We start from the raw sequence: 16,795 nt of genomic DNA, 5'->3' as shown, positions 1-16,795 counted from the left end.
TTGAAAGATGATCTCATCTGTCCTAAACATTTAAATACTGAAAAGATGCAAAATATCTTTACTGATGTATGAGGAAATAATGCAGGATGTCAAATCAGTGAGCTGGAAGTTGGTCTCTAGTTAGAGCTACTGTAGTAAACAAATTGAATGCAGTTTCCAGTTAAAATTGCAGATATTTATTTGGTATATGAGAGGTAAATTTTTAGGGTTAGTTTTAGGCTTTCTCTCTGCCGCCTGGTATTGCTATTTCTAAGCCATGCAACAGAGAAATTTGTGCAAGTAAGGTAAGGTTGCTGTCTGGTGTCAGCAGGCATATGATGGTTCTAGTAAGGGACTGAAGGGTAAAATAGTTACCTAAGAATAGATTAAGGTGTAGGTTTGTTTTTAATTCCCAGTTATTTCTGGCAGGCCTTCAGTTTACTTAGATGAATCTGTCATTACCCTTATCTGTAAATTCTTGAGATTAAATGGTTTTAATTTTACCTGTCCATGTCTATGAAGTGCCTCTGTCTACTGAGCCTTAAAACTGAAGAAAAGAAAATACATTTCAGATTTTTTTCATCAAAGGGAAGAAGCTAATATTTTACATTACTTGCATAAGTTTTGTAGATTACCGGGAGTAGGTGTAGAGTAGTGGAGTTCGATACCCTTCTGTATTGGAGGATGAGCAGGCAAGCGCTGAAGGCACAGTCTGTATATATATCAAACAGCATTTATAGTTAGCAAGTTACCTACTGTGTTCTGTACTGGAGGATATCTCTCCAGAGAAACTTAGTTTACAGTAGTGATCTTAAGCTTCTCCACAAGCTGTAATTCAACAGGTTTTGTTGCTTATTCCTCCCCAGATTATTTTGGTCAGAGAAAGTCATAATATCATCTTTGTATCACCTTTTTACCTTTCCCTCGTAAACCAATATTTTTTATTCTTGTCACTTAGAGTAGCTCTCCCAAACATAAGCAGGGGAAAGGAATTGCATTTCAGATATTTTGGCAGCAGAGAATGGTAATAGTATCGCAGAAGAAAGATAAACAGGACACCAACGTACATCTCGGTCCTGAAAACAGCCCTGGAAATAGCCCCTCAGGTCCACACATGCAATTCAAATTCAGTCTGGGTTTTTATGTTGTTCAAATTGAGAGATAGCTAATCATTTAGTCAAAGCAAAATAATTAGAATTAAAAAACCTTATTACACAACCCCTGGACACATAATTTCATAGTAGAGAAGTTTCTTTGTTTTTGTATAAATGCTTGTTAAATTGTATATTGGATTTTTAAGGTGGTAGCATCTTTAATTGCTTGACTGCAAAATAAAATTAAGATTTAGAAGAATACAAATGCAATCTATTTCTCACCTCACACTGAGCCTCCCTGCAAGAACCTTCCAAAATGATATACTATTTTGTTTACCTAGGCAGGGGAATATATTTTCTGATCACCAAAAATGTCCATGGCTGCAATACAGGCTCTGTTCTAGGTTTCAAGCTTTGTAAAAGAGTTTCCTGAAATCTTGTAATGATCTGATCACAGCAGCTGTTTATGAAGGTCCCACCCAAAGGAACGGTTGCAAAAATGTAGAAAAAATCCTAAGCTGCAGAGCCAGTTTAGAGAGCTTTAGCCCTCTTCAGCTGGCTGCCTCACAGGCAAAGCAACAAGTCACTGATCTTGCAAAAGGATAAGCAGCAACTCAGTTCTTGGACAGCAAATGAATTCGCAGTTGAGCAAGGACGTAAAATGGCTCCTGCTACAGAGTTATCACACATCTCAAGTTTGTTCTGTAAGGCTAAAAGTGAACATGCATAAGGCACTCCCAATCCTTGAGAATCTTTGGAATCCTTAGTACTTAACTCCACTAATTCTTTATCTTACATAATTTCAGACAAAAGCATATTTATGTGTTAAACACTCCAAGTCAAGAAAGCACAACTTGAATTCTGTCCTTTCCTTTTATCTAAATAAGATCTTTCTTTGAAGGATCACTTGAAAGAGCCCTACAAATCAAAGACGCGTGCAATTCCTTCCAATCATTTCAAATATCATAGCCAATGACCTTCCGAATGCTGGGAGCTGCTGTAAAATTCCTCACGTTCACTGTGTTTCTAGTTCCTGGACACCTGATTCCAGCAAAATAACTATGTTATTATAGGAATATATGCAGGACCAATACAAACCCAAATTTTCAATTACGTATAGTAATATGCTACTATAGTTCTGGCATTCTTGGTGGCCCATGAACTTAATTAAATAACAGACTAACCTCCTATATAATTTCAATATTCCTGAAGGGGTAAATTAATTTAAAATGCGACTAAAGTTGCACCGTGAAATAAGATAACTTTTCTTCATCACAATTATAGTCTAATATGGAAGTTATCCATCTTGGAAGCACTGGGATATCATACCTTTGGATTGCATTATTTCATTGCCACTAGAAATTTTAAGATTTCCTTCTGTTTCCCTTTAGTCATAAAACATCTTGTTAATTAGTTTAACTTAGTCAAAGCAGCCAGTTTGAGCTCAACCTTTTTTTATACATTTTCAAAAGATAATTAATTTCTCATCTATTTATTTATGAAGATAAGAGTTTTTGGCACATCTGGAGATTAACCTGCCAGAACTGCTTACCTATTTATTTGAAATATGGAAAGGATATAAAAGGAAAAAGTATTTAGTAGAACAGAATACATGAAGAGAAGTTGTCTTATAACTTAAGTGAAATAAACACACTCTTTCCTACCTCTCAGTAAACAGTTTTTCTCCATAAGACACATTTCAGTCTCACAAACATTTCTAGGAGAAAATATAAAATTAAACCACCTGAATTGCTCTCCACTTAAGGCAGAAATCAGTGAGCCATTTCAGGAACCCTTAGCAAACCCATCAACGCTTTAAAGACAAGTTATATGCCCAGAAAGCTACGAGAATAAGGAGAATAAGCAGGTTGCACCTGTCACAGAAAGCGTTGGAAGCCCACCCCACAGGGCAAAAAAATATATCTTAATGTAACCGATTTTGGTGGGGTTTTTTGCAACTCATTCATTCAACCTTGACATCTCTGGGCTAAAACATCACATAGCAAACTAAGTAAAAAAAGTTACACTAGAGTCAGTAAAGGAGTAAATACTGCAGTCAGAAGAAAGATATTCAGTCTACATGACTGTCAGAACATTGGTGCTAAGGTGTTAATTTGAAGAGAAATGCACTCTCTGCAACGAAAGTGCTTCTTCCTGTACCTCATCTCCCTTTCAAATAACTGAAATTCATATTATCTGGGTCTAGCAAATAATTTCTCTTATTTTAATACTTGGCTTTGGAACCAGTAACACGCTCACAAAGTTTATAAGAATTACTTGCAGTGTTTAAATAGAACTTTGAAGCTGAAGATAGTGTTATCCAATGATGCAATTACATATACATGCTTGCAGATATACAAGATACACAGTGTACCTTTTAATTCCTGACCTGGATTCAATACTCCCAACCACAATAGTAAACTTGTCACTACAACTGTTTGAGGTTCCAAGGATTAGTCTATAAGCGGTCAGCTTCTAACGGAAAAAAAATCCTCGCAGTTAAATCATTTGCTGCTGTTGAAACTGTAGCAGCCATCACTATCGTTCATTTTAGCACTGCTGCCCATCCATGTATTAAAGCTGGACCTTTCAAAAGACAGGAGTTTTTCACCCCACTTCCATTATCTTTTGTATTTAGATGTGTAGTATCTTGTAACTGGTTTAAGTGCCAAAATGTATGGGCTAGGGTACTCTGTTGGGTGTTTAGGTGATTCTTCTGTGAACTGAAATGCTTCAAATCATGCTGCTGTTGTCTTCAGCTTATGTTTAAGTTGATCAAATAATGAAAAGTTCATGAGTGGTGACAGCAGGGTGACACGTAACACATTTAGAGTTGGTCAGGGAAGTAAGTCGAAGAAAGGTAAAGGTACATTAGTGTTCTGTAAAGAATACGTATACTACTTCTGACAACTGAGTTTTACTTTGTGTAAAAATTCTGTAATCAAATTTTGCTGATTTCTAGCACTTTTCCTAAAATTTCTGAGACTTGGGCTTTGATGTTACAGTTGTGCTAATCAAAATATCTCATGCAGTGATGCATAATGTATGAAGCTAAGACTGTAAACGTCCATTGGACTGAGGGACCAACACCAACACATGGTGGCCAGTGGTTGAGCTGAATGTGGAAAAATAGTAATAAATGTGTCTGCAACCTTTCTTCCTCGTTAGAAGTACTGAGGGATCAATCTAATCTAGTCTTCACCATGTAGAAAACTTAGTAGGTTTTACATTCTTTCCGTTTACTTTCAGTTAGAACCTGTCCCCTTAATTTTTGTTTGCTTTGACTCTCTTCAAACTGTTTGGGCATCTTATTCGGACTGTCTCTCCCTCCAGGGAAGGTGGTTAAAAGGAAGGCATCTGGAAACTAGTCCATACGGATTTGTCACTGTCAAACTGCGTCTGAGGCTTGATTTCATTATTGTGTGCTTGTGTTTATTTTAACAGTAAGTTCAGCCAGGCCACCATTTATGCAGAAAAAAAAACTCCCTGCATTTTCATTGCCATTGTTGCTCTCTTGTCAAATTCTTTAACTGTTGAAGTCCATACTTGGGTGATATTTAAACAAGAATTTTGTTTAAGGTGAATGGAGTTAATTGGAACGAGAGATGCTGAGATGTCTCAGATGCCATTTGATGCTTTCATTCTGTTAACGCTACAAATGCCTACACAACCTTTTGCTTTCCAAGCGCTGCAGCAATTGTGATCCTGGCTATTGTCTAAACATAGCTAGGATTCGCTTCATACTGCTAACATTCATTTAGCTACAAGTGAGGGGCCGTATTTCTTCCCATTGCGTCAACGTGAAGTTAGTTCAACCAAGAATCTGAGCTCCCAGCATGGGTCAGCTAATCAATGACTTTTCTGTAATATTAAAGAACTGGATGGGGCCTCTGGTGGTAAGGCAGCAAAAGCTGTAGCTCTCTGGAGGGTTGAGTTGCATAAGGCAATTGTTTTGACAGCCACAAATCGTGGTTTGCTAATTGTTCAGCCTTTTGTGGTTGAGGTACTGTTCTCAGGCTTCTTATCAACCAAATCTGGATGCCACAGACAGTCCTTTCAAAAGCACTGTGGGGAAGGAGAAATTGCTGCCTGACTCTTTCCGGTGTCTTTTCCCTTCAGCCTGCTGTTTTCTACCCTTTGACCTTCAGGTTACACGTTCATTACTGGTCATTTTAAAGGCTGTGTTTGCTTTGGAAAGGGCACTGTTATGCCTTTCCATATGCAGAGAATGGAAGCAGCTGAAACTATCTCAAACTCTTGAGCAGCTGTGAGAAGTTTCTTCGCTTGGGCACACAGAGAGTAAACTCATTTCTGATCCGCTTCCTTTTGTGGTTTGTGTGGATTGTTACCCTTTCAAGGGTAAAGGGCTTGGAAACCACAGGACTAAGCTGTGATCTGGCAGTTGGTGAGAGTGTAGTGTCCCTGTGTCTGTCTCAGCTTGGTTTGGAAAGGCTCTTTTTCACTAATAGGAAGAGCATTTAATCTCTTCACATCTTAAATTGAGGAATTATTGCAGGTACTTTTGAGAGCTCAAAAGTGTGACAAACAAGATGTTCAAGTCCTCCCATGTAATGCCTAAGTTTAATATCTCTATGTAGCTTAACCTAGTCCACGCAAACTTTCCATTAGGACTTGCATGTTTACTCTTAACAGTTCTCATGAACGAACACACGCATTGCTTTTTAGACTTAAATAGTAGCGTAATCTGAGATGAGAGCTGTAGTGCAGCAGCTAAATTTATCCTTACAGCATAGCACAGAAGTTCAGCATTCAGAAATTAATTTTTGCAGATAAGGAGGACTTTGATACTTTGATAGGTGTACCAATGGAACAGTTATTTTTTTATGTGTTAGTGTAATTTTAATGTATTCATATGCTTTCATGAGGTGCTTTTAAGTGCGTAGGTGTTGGTATAATAAAGGGAACGTGAAGCAAATCTATGTAGGTTCAATGCTAATGTTTAGTCCACTGAACTGTTCTGCAAACTGGCTCACTATTGGAGGTTCCTTGTTGCTGCAATGTTTAATTTGGAGCAAGGGACCTTTGAACATTTTGATTTCAGAGTTAATAGCCACAGAAACATGGATTTTACTCTCTGGGCTGAATTCAGGTTTTGTGTTAGCTTGTATCACCCCACTGCAGTGTCCTTAATTAAGGTCACAGCTGGAATTTGACCACATGGCTGAGGTGTGCTTAGGTTGTTGGCAGTGTCTTCTCTAGTAGTCAAGCTCATATCGGTGTGCATGTCACCTTCCGAGAAATAAAGTTCTGGAATTATAGTGCAAGTTTGTTCTGGAGAAGTGAACTAAAGCAGGACTTATACAAACACAAAGGAAGACACAGTGGTAGACTGACTTCAGCAATTATCGCTGATGTCACTTACTGTCGCTGTTCAGCATTATTCTGCAGTAGATGGTATTGCTCAGATGAAATGTGCTGCCTTCTTCAAAGAGTATTTTAGGGCCAAGGCAGCTCTGCTGTAATTGTTGGCACTGTCAAAGGCTGACAGCTCACTAATTGTAGCTCTCAGAGGGACTACTTCTTTTTAAATCTACTTGGGAATAGTTGTGTAGCGGCCTTATACACAAGTCTTTTGTACAGAGGCATTTCCTTTAAATTCTTACTTTTAGAGTGGTGCTTCCAAGTATAAGACTTGATCTGACATCTTCCTTGCCCTCAGACTGATGTGTCTCCTGTTGCTTTCTCACTGAGAAAAAAGTTGCCCCTCCTAAATGCTTGTCTTTTGCAAGTTGAGGACAACGTGCTAAGTTGTATGTCAACCAGAAGTCTGGTTCTTTCCCCATCCCCTCCCCAGCCGTGCCAGTCCAGAAAAAGGGTTGGATGTTCTTGGCTAGAATTGCTTCCAAAAGCTTGTTGTCCATCTGTTCGTACAGCTAAGCTCTGTACTAGGAGCCAGTAACACATAATTGTAGGAGACTTGAGTGTTAATCATTCATGAGAGCAGCTGGGAGTGTAAGTCGATCCAGAAAACAGTTCTGAATTATCTCAAACTAAAATTTAATATTAAAGGATGTTTTGCATTTGCTTTCCTCTTGTATTGAATTGATAAATCGGGAGTTAATTTTTAGACACACGTTTCTTTGAAATGGCAGCTTTCAAGGTAGTATCTCAAAAAAGCTTGCATGCTATTTAAATGTGGCCCTGTTCAATGTGGTTTACCTGGTAGATAATTGTTATCCAATACTGATCTCAGTAACAGCTCAGAATTGGTTTTCGCTTCAGAAGTTGCATGCACTGTATCTATGAGTTGGGCTGCTCTAAATTTTCATACAAGTTCGGGAGCTTTGCTTTTATATTTTACCATGGCAGAAACTGATTCTTTCACTTAGAAGCGTAATGAAGAGCGCTTAAAGGTTTTCGTGATATGAACCACGTGATAGCTGAAATGCATATTTAGAAACATAGCAATAAAGATGGAAGTTGAATTCTGACAGTGTCACTTGGCCTATTGACCTGCTAAATGCTGTCTAGTAAAATACATTTGCATTGTATCACCAGTTTTCATGGACGTGCTCACTTCCTCTCTTCATCCAAATGGTTTATGCATAGCTTTGTAGTAAGAATTTATTTAATATTGGTTCTCGCATTCCTGTGGTCTGTGAACAAAAATTATGTCCCTAAGCAGGTATTTTAGGTATTCCATTCAACAGTCACTTGCCTTCTTAGTAGACTATTGTATTTTAATTTTAAGGTCTGTGACTTCTGAGAGCAAAAGCTGTTTGGGTAAAAGTTTCAGACTTTTTGCACCGATGACTAGTGTCTGTTCTCGGATCACTAGGGTCAAGCTGGTAGCTGGGCTATTATATCTATATATGTAACGTTCGGATCTGAGGGTCTAGCTATCAACTTCATTTATCATCGACTTGAATAGACCTGTGTATGGCTGTTGCTCTTGTGTGTGACATAATACGTGTATCTGGGACAGTGAGGTCGGTTGTCACCTATATGCTAGCTTGATCCAATAAAGCCACTAAGTGCAGAATTTGACATAAGTAGTGATTTTCAAATTTTGCTTTTAGTGCAAGTTCTGAAAGTAGTGCTTCAGATTTTTGGCAGAGAATGGCAAAATGTTAGGGAATAACATATGCAGCAACTCAAGTTCCCAAATACTTTGCAGGTGTTTCAAAGAGCCTGCAACTTTTGTTTTGTGTTCATCTTCCTTGTTAAATGGATTGTTCTGCCTAAAACTTGAATAGAAGCTTTGTGTACTTGGAGGATTAATACACAGAATGTATTTATTCTGAACTGAGACTTCGGGGTGAAAACCAGAGAGGCTTTAGCAGAGCTGTTAAGACAACCCACTTGAGTTACAACGGTGATTTCTTCTTTCAAAATCTGGAAGCAATAAACACTTCAGATGTGCTTTTTGAATACATTGGAATCAGTCCCTTGGGCAGACAGTGTATAAAAAGCCTTCAGAGTTAACTCTGAGTATCAACTGTATGATATTCTGTAAATACTGAAATGCTATATGCGTACTGAAGCTAACAATTAAATGTTTTGCATCTTCCTTTCTGAAGCCTTAGTTCTATGCAGACTGGTGTCACAGTAACCTGTTTCAAAAAGACCAGATGGGAAAATTGCTTGATTTACTCAGGTTTTTGGCTTCAACTCCATGACAATGAATGGAAAATCAGTGAAAGTATATCTTTCAGAGATCTCTATTATTGAAAGTGTTAGGAGGCAGTCCAGTCTTTCATACATACAGCTTGAGTTGTTGCTGAAATTTGTGGGGGTTTGCAGGTTTGTTTTTTGGTTGGTTTTTTTTGGTGTGTGTACTTTGGGTTTTTGTTGTTCGCTTTTCATTTCTTTTTTAAGCCATGCCACCCTGCAGCTGTGCAGTGGCAACCATGCAAACCACTTGGCAGTGCAGGGAAATGGCATGATCTGTATCTGCAGCAGCAGCATTGTAGGTCTACAGTCGTGTTAAACAACTGAAACCACTTCTGAGTGACTAAGATTGTGGAGTCCTTCAAGTTTTTTGTAGTTTTTAAGTAGCTTATTTGAGAGCAAAGGCAAACACTGCTTTCTCTCTAGCAAAAAGCCTCAGGGTGACCTGATTTAAGTTTCTTTATAGAGACTTTTTGGAAGTCTGGGCTGGTATATGGAGGAGACTTATGGAAACTAACTGCAAAGGTGAACCACGGTGAGGTAGGGAGATTTTGAATTGAAGCAGTTCCAGTATGGAGAGCAATTGAAAAGGATAATATTTGGGGTCAGACAACCAGAGTAAACAACTGGAGGGCTGATTTGGTTCGAGATGGTTTCAGTGCAGAAGTGTGATGCAGTTTTACTAGCTTCTTACCCTACTGAATAAATATAAATTATCTATATAAAGAACCATTGGTCTAAGACCACATAGCTAGAAGTACGGGAAGCATCTTGAATAGGGTTATTTCATGTTCTCCTACGTAGCTCAGGCACTGCCTCAGTCCAGAAACACCTGCTTGGAAAGCTTAGTCCCATCTTCCTTTTACTGGGAGGGAAGAGTGAGAAGGAGGTTGAGCTTTCTCCTGTGCCTGATTCCAATAAAGAGTATAAACAGGTTGTGTTTCTTGTGGATGTGTTTTTCAGCATTGTATATCCTTCTTCCCCTGTTTAAATAGCCATTCCAGACAGTGTTCTCCCCTGGGAAACAATAACTGCTGTTCAACCTGTCTGTGAACACTGCAAAGCATCATTTATGTTCTTCGGGGTCTCGAAGTGAAGCAGTTAAAATGACAGGAATTACTTGAGACTGAAAGATTTATGTCTGTGTGAAGACCTTATGAAATTCAAAATACGTTTTAATCAGGAAGAATTGACTCGGCAGCTGCATAGTTAAAGATCTGCTGTTTTCTTTTTTCCTGAAATGTAAACTTAATGTCCTCCAAGACAAATCAGGCAGAAAGAGAACTGCTTTGTACCTCTCTGGTATAGTGTACAAGTTACATGTACAACTACTGATTTTACTGAGGAGCTCTAATAAGTAGTAGTGATTAAAGCTGCCTTTTAAATTCCTGTCGTCCCATCATATCAAAAGACTTACACCTCCTACAGGAAAACAAATCCTTAGTGCAAGAGATAGCCATTCAGCTTCTTAATGTGTTTGTGGCTTCACTCGCTTGCATAAATAGCAGTTATTTGAAGAGAGAAGTGCTTTTAAAGGAATTTAAAACCCATAGATTACGAAGCTTGAAGTATTGTATAGTATTTGTATGTCTCAGGAAATAATAACGTATATGCAAATACATGTATGTGTGTATGTATACAGGGTTGACCCAGAATAATTTATCTCCACATCTCAGTGTAGTTGTATTTTCTTTGATAACAAGCTTTCATTCTGAGGAGGTCTAAGACCTGTTGTGTTTGCTTGGAGATTCTCTGTAATACACACAGACCCAGGCAAGATTATATAAGACATCTGTGGTTTTTTTTGGCATAGTAACAAAAAGATTGGATAGAATTTAAGTTTATTTTGCTTCTGTTTTGAGTTCAAAGTAATTTCTCTTTCCAAATATTATAAATTTATATGCTAACGTGAACTTTGTTTATGTAGTGTATTTGTGATGCAGTAAGTTTCCTACTGCCAGGATAGTTAATGTGTTGTGTAAGCTACGTATTTAACAATTTGGTGTGAAAATAGGGAAGTTTTGCAAACCACTATTCTTTAAAAAGAATCTTTTCAGTCTACTAGAACAGTGAGGGTAATATATAAAAAAAACAAACAAATTTTATTTCTGTTGAAGTTGGATTTCTAGCACTTTGTACATGGAGTTTCTGAACGATTACTATACCAACCGTTTGGATGCAAATATAGAGCAGCCCAGCTTTCGAGGAATATGTTTAGAAAGTTGGCAAAGTTCCTGTTAGTCATGCCAGAGAGGTAAATTGTATGCTTTGTCTGCTACAGCGCAAATGGACTGTAGTTCTGTTTCGAACAGATCAGGCTGGAAAATCTCACACTAAATATAGACAACTTGAGAATTATACCACTAGAATGGCGGGTGTCCTGTCTTGGTAGTATACTGTTAAGAAATTGTACTAACAACAAGAACCTTGTGGTGGTTTGGGGGCTTTTTTTCTCTTTCTGTTCACTGAAAGATTACTTTTATTATTTTATCGCTCATGCACCAACCCTGGATGTGAAATCTCAGCTGCTAAAATTAATGCTCATATTGCCAATGGCTTTATTTGCAGGTATTAGCCAAAATGGTAGATGGATTTCATGTCATCATTTAAGATGGAAGTGTTCACATTATAGACAGCCTTATAATTTGATTGTGACCTTGTAGTATCTCTTGAAAGTGACGTGTTTAAATTAATATTACTAATGCAGAGATGTTTTCCACATTCAAAAGAAGTAGTATAAGAGGATACTGGAGGTTATCCTTGTGGTCTCAGTGAGTTTATAATCCAAATGCTACTGAACTAAATTCTTACGACCAGGAGTTTTGAGAATGCAGGATACCTAGGGGTTATCTGTAAAGGGCAAAACTGTAGTTTGTCCCTAATTCATGGTTTAGGATTCTTGCATGAAGTTGAAAAAGCACATTCTGCTTCAGCACTTTTCTTTATTCAGTATTCTTGTTCTATAAATAACATCAGTAGCATTGTACGTAGCTAAGAAAAAAGGGGGAGGGAGGGAAGGAAGAGACCTATGGTAAAAAACACTCCAAATGTTCAGACAGCCCTGTTGAATTTTGTGTAGACTTCCAGAACTGGGTGTTTTTATGCACTCATTACTTCCACCCTTACAATAGATCTTAATGTTAGTGGGGAGGCTCATGCTATAAACAAATCCAGGTTTCAGGGCAGCTGATTTGCTGACTGGGCTTTTGGGCAGTTGAGTTCCATCTCTGACTACATTCCAGGAAGTGAGGACAATAGGATAAACAAAGAGTGATTAATAGTTTTTAGGCTCTCTTTAGATCCAGTTGGTAAGTAGAAAAGTATATGGCTACTTCAGCAGTAATTAACCCACTTGAAAAATGAACGTTCTTTCCACAGTCACATTTGTTCAAGGTAGTCCAAAAGTGTAATGTAGTGGAAGGAATTTTTGTTTTTCTCAGACTCCACAAGATATTATTTTTTCTACTGTTAAATATCTGGATAACTGAAAATCTGCTATTTTAAATGAAGTTGTAATTTTGACACAAGGTATTCTGCTCATTAGGTTGTTCTGGTAGCATGTGCAAATCCATTGTTTTGTTCCTTTCCTTGTTGTAAAGTGTTAAGAGAGCAATTTCCTTTACTTCCTTCCCAGTCACTGTTTTGATTAACCCTTACATGAGTAGATAGACACGATGAACTACAGAAAAATAAATTTCTACTTCACCGTATTTGGTTAATAGTTCGAAAAAGAGCTGATCTTTTTGGGTTTTTTAGTAACAATTCTGTTGCAGAACTGCATCTGGAAAGAGCAGATTTCAAAGCAGTTTCCCAACTATTTAAATCACAATGATAGTAAATGAAAAGCATGTATTGGATTGGAAAATTTATGTGGGGGCCTTTGTCAGGTGTTAATGGAAGGAAGCAATACTGGGATGGTCACTCCATTCTCTGCTACATCAGGTTTTGTTGTCCCCTACACCTGATATGTTCTTCAGGCATTCAGCTTTTGATACAAGTCCGGTAAGTGTCAGCTTTATTGATGGGAGGCCCTGAATAGAGGTGAAGATGCTCCCAGCTAATACTTGCTGCTCTCATCATTGAGGATTTGAAAGGGCTTCGATTGTCTTTGTCAACAAAGGACTGAAAATGAAGAAAGGCATCAATGTTGCCAGTGACTGAAATACTTCACAACTGCATTTGAAACAAGTTTTAGAAATCTAAAATACGTGCAATTATGGAGAAGTAAATAGTGGCTTCCAGGAAGCCGTGTGCCTGGCAAATACATCAGCTGGACTGATCAGGACTGTTCGGCATGCTACTGTAATACAAATATTTGCGTAAATCCCTTATTCACCAATACAGCCACCTAACAGAATGTGTTAGATGTGCAGACATCCTGTGCGCTGAATTCACTTTTGTCCTGACCTTAAATTTTAGCGGAAAATCCGTGAGGTGCAAGATCTAGGCTGTCTTCTGTTTGTCCATACATATTGTGTCTGGAAAAGAGATCAGTCCTCTAAGCTTTGAGATACTTGAAGAGAAAGTGGTGTTTATTTCACAGTGCTGTGGAGTTCAAGGGACTGGAATTGATAAATTGCAATTTATTTTGGTGTTCAAGTCGATTTGCCCATCTTCATGATATGAGTATTAAACCTGTGTGCTATACTAGCTTTTGTTTAGAGCAGAATCTAACAATTAATCCTAAGAATCCTAGGGCAAAAAAGAAAACAAAGTCTATAAAACAAAGCCTAAAAACATCCAAACAAAGCTCAGCTCCTCAAGACAACAAAAACCTTGAAACAGTGTTGTTGTTTTTCTGCAATCATACTCTGAGGAGGGTTCACAATAAAGGGAAATTGCCCGGAGAGGCTTCTGCTGTGCTGTTTTCTGCTGAATTACTCCACACAGAGACCATAAAACATGGAAGTGCACGGTTACTGCAGAATAGATATCTTTGAGAGGTCAGTGTGATTGTTTAATTTATGTTGACATCCAGACTTGTGCTGTAATTTTTTTAAGTGACTGGACAATTTTGAGGTATTTACCTGTATAAACTCAGAGTTCAACTATTATGACCTTTTAAGTGTGACTAACTTGGAAGCCTTGATTGAATTTTATTTTCCTGAACTCAAGGCTTTTCTTTTTGGCAATGCAAATGCTGACTCCCAAAGAGAAAAAGGAAACTTATAACTTCCTGAGTTGCTTCCTTTCCAGTGTGTTGGCGGAAGGTACTTTAAAACTAGAAATTAGTGAACTGGGGATAAGATAGTAACTTGTTTGTATCTTGTGTTACAGACCTGGTTACAGGAAGCATTCCACATGGTCAAGCAGTACTTTCAGCTTATTTTCTATTAAATGAAGCTTAATTTTGAGGTAAGGTTCTGTTTAATTTTCTTTATTATGTGTATAATGACTTAAGAGCTTTCATAGTAGTTGAAGACTTAGATCTGCAACCTTTATATATTAGTGTAGTATTTTCTTTAGAGAATGCATGAAATGTGAAACATGTTTATGAAGAGAGAAATCAAGCTGAAAAATAAATGTGATGCAGGAATCCTGAAGCTCCAAGTGAACACTGCAGTTAACGGCCAGGAGACTAACCTGACCATTACAGACATTGACTATTTTTAAACAGTTTCCAGGGAGACTGGAGAATATGATCATGTCATCATATCATAAATGAATTCTCCAAGCCTTAGGAAAAATGGCCATGCCTTTCATTGGTATGAGAACAAATAGCTGAGATGACAACTTAGCTTTGTTTGATCTTAATACTTGTAAGAGGTGGCAAACGAAACCAAGAAAATATCATTACTATTGGAACTTCACAGCTACATTACCATTTCTATACTATAATGCTTTCAGAAGAGAACTTATTGGCTTTGGGCAAAATGTTGATAAATCTTGTTCCAGATTCTTAATCGGCTGGAGTTATTGTGACCTTGTACACATCACTGTTCTAAATGCGTCTCTGGCTTTGACTGCTCATCTGGAAATGGTGCTTGTAATGCTAAAAGGTCGCTAATGGAATTTTGGCCTGCTATTTTCCATGTTTGAAAACTGCCTTTAGTGAACTTTCAAAACAGCCTATAATTAAAACAGCATGTCAGTTTATATCAGATATGTCCAAGGACAAGGTTAAATGAAGTAAAATCACTAAACAGCCATATAGGAGATGCATTTCACCATAGGTGCAAATCTTAAGAGAAGGCTAGATCATTAACAATGCTCTTTTGTTCTTGTTATTAGATGGTCCAATCTAAATATTTACAGAGCATTATTATAATCAAGCCTGTCAGCAAGATGCTTTTAACTCTGGTGTTTTTAAGAATTAAAACTGCATTAAGTCCTTTTCAGCAGTTATTCTGTTTTCCTCATTTCACTGCTGCTGCTGTCAAATCACCGTTATCAATTGTGGTATCAAATAACAGGGCTGAAGATATTAATTATCTTTTTATTTCAGAAATTTAAAAAATATTATCTCTTTGTGTAGTTAGACTAATTGTGTCTGGCTGTACAACTGCTTGAACTGGATTGATAACTACTTACTAATCAGACAAAGCAGGTGATTTGGAAATATTCTTGGTTTCTTAATGGTGAACGGAGATTCCCCTGAGGAAACGTTTTCAATTCATTCGTGCTGGCCTGGTTCAGGAATGAATCTTTCAAAGTCCATAATGATTTCCCTTCTTTCTGTCGGCAGTATGTCAGTGCGACCGGCTGCTGTGTGTGTAAGTGAAGGGTAAGAGAATAAATTTATACTCGAGAAATTCAGTGATCTCTTCACATGGGAGGAACTCTTTATCAGGGAGTGCAAGGATAGGACAAGGAGGAATGGTTTTCAGCTGAAAGAGGGCAGATTGAGATGAGATATTAGAAAGAAATGTTTTACTGTGAGGATAGTTAATGTTCCCTAAAGTAGGGAATCGAGTGGAGTATGTATGGAGTAACTGTCGAACACTGTTTTTCCTAAAGAAAATGATCAGAAAGTTACAGGGCAACATCGTGTGATATTCAGGAGGGTGGGTGGAAAGAGGAGAAGAATCCTTATATTATTTACCATGATACTTTTATCTGTAACTTAGCAGTGTTTTTTCTGTACCTGAAGATAAAGATTGCTTGATGTTCTTTCGAATGGGCAAGCCGTGTTACTGTATGAAACCCACAGGGTATTCTAAACTCACATGTTGCTGTAAAATTAAAAAAAAAAAGAAGGAAATTCAGGGTAATGTTTAGACCACAGTAGGTGAACCCAAAAGGTCATATCCTCACTGTGTCACTTAATGAGTAAATGAACAACTCTGAGTGGTTTATTACATCCTACTTAGGGACCGTTGCCAAGAATGGCAGGTGTAATTCAGAACTTTGAGTAGTGGCTTTTAATTAATTCAGTTAAAAAAAGCAATGAATAGAGCGTGCTCGAAGGTTGCAAACGTAGACATAAAAGCTTAAAAATGCCCACCTGGGCACACTGCTGGCTCATGTTCAGTAGCTGTCGACAAACACTCCCACATCCTTTTCCGCTGGGCAGCTTTCCAGCTGCTCTTCCCCAGGCCTGGAGTGTTGCATGGGGTTGTTGTGACCGAAGTGCAGAACTCCCCACCTGGCCTTGTTGTACTCCATCCCATTGGCCTTGGCCTGCCAATCCAGCCTGCCCAGGTGCCGTTGCAGAGATTTCCTGCCCTTGAGCAGATGGCACTCCTGCTTATCTCTACAACTGAAACACTCCATTTGAGAGGAACCTAACAAAAGGATGTTCATTGACTGCTCTTTTCTGCAGAAACTCGTGTTCCCTCTTTTCAGTTTTCCTCTGCAGTGTTCTTGCAAAATAAGAACAAAATCCTGGAAGGCCTCGTCAAAGAGTTTGGTCACTGACTACCATATTGGAGATTCCTATGCCTGAGGATAATTGCTTCTGTGTTACAGTTAGTTCCAGTCAAGCTCTTAGCTTCTGTTATCAAAAAGCTCTTTCAGCTCTGCTTGAAACAATGGCATTCCTCCTGTAGTCCCTTGTAATTCTGTCTTCCTTTTGAAGATACCTTAAAGCAAGTTGGTTTGCAATTATGCCTTTTGACTTAAAGAGTACACTGTAGTTGAATTGCTAATAA

The 16,795-nt window shown here is 38.1% G+C and overlaps 1 protein-coding gene across 3 annotated transcripts in view; it reads left to right on the top strand.

The window, feature by feature from the left end:
- Positions 1–16,795, top strand: part of TLN2 (talin 2) — a 126,587-nt gene that overhangs the window by 18,284 nt on the left and 91,508 nt on the right. For all 3 annotated transcript variants that reach the window (XM_054077445.1, XM_054077443.1, XM_054077444.1), the window contains one exon: positions 13,983–14,060. The gene's annotated coding sequence lies outside the window, so the exon portion shown is untranslated. The remainder of the gene's footprint in view (positions 1–13,982; positions 14,061–16,795) is intronic.

Source organism: Cuculus canorus, chromosome 12 (genome assembly GCF_017976375.1).
Source record: "Cuculus canorus isolate bCucCan1 chromosome 12, bCucCan1.pri, whole genome shotgun sequence".
NCBI classification, from domain to species: Eukaryota; Metazoa; Chordata; class Aves; order Cuculiformes; family Cuculidae; genus Cuculus; species Cuculus canorus.
The sequence above is the reverse complement of the archived record's forward strand: the minus strand, read 5'-3'. Positions and strand labels throughout refer to the sequence as shown.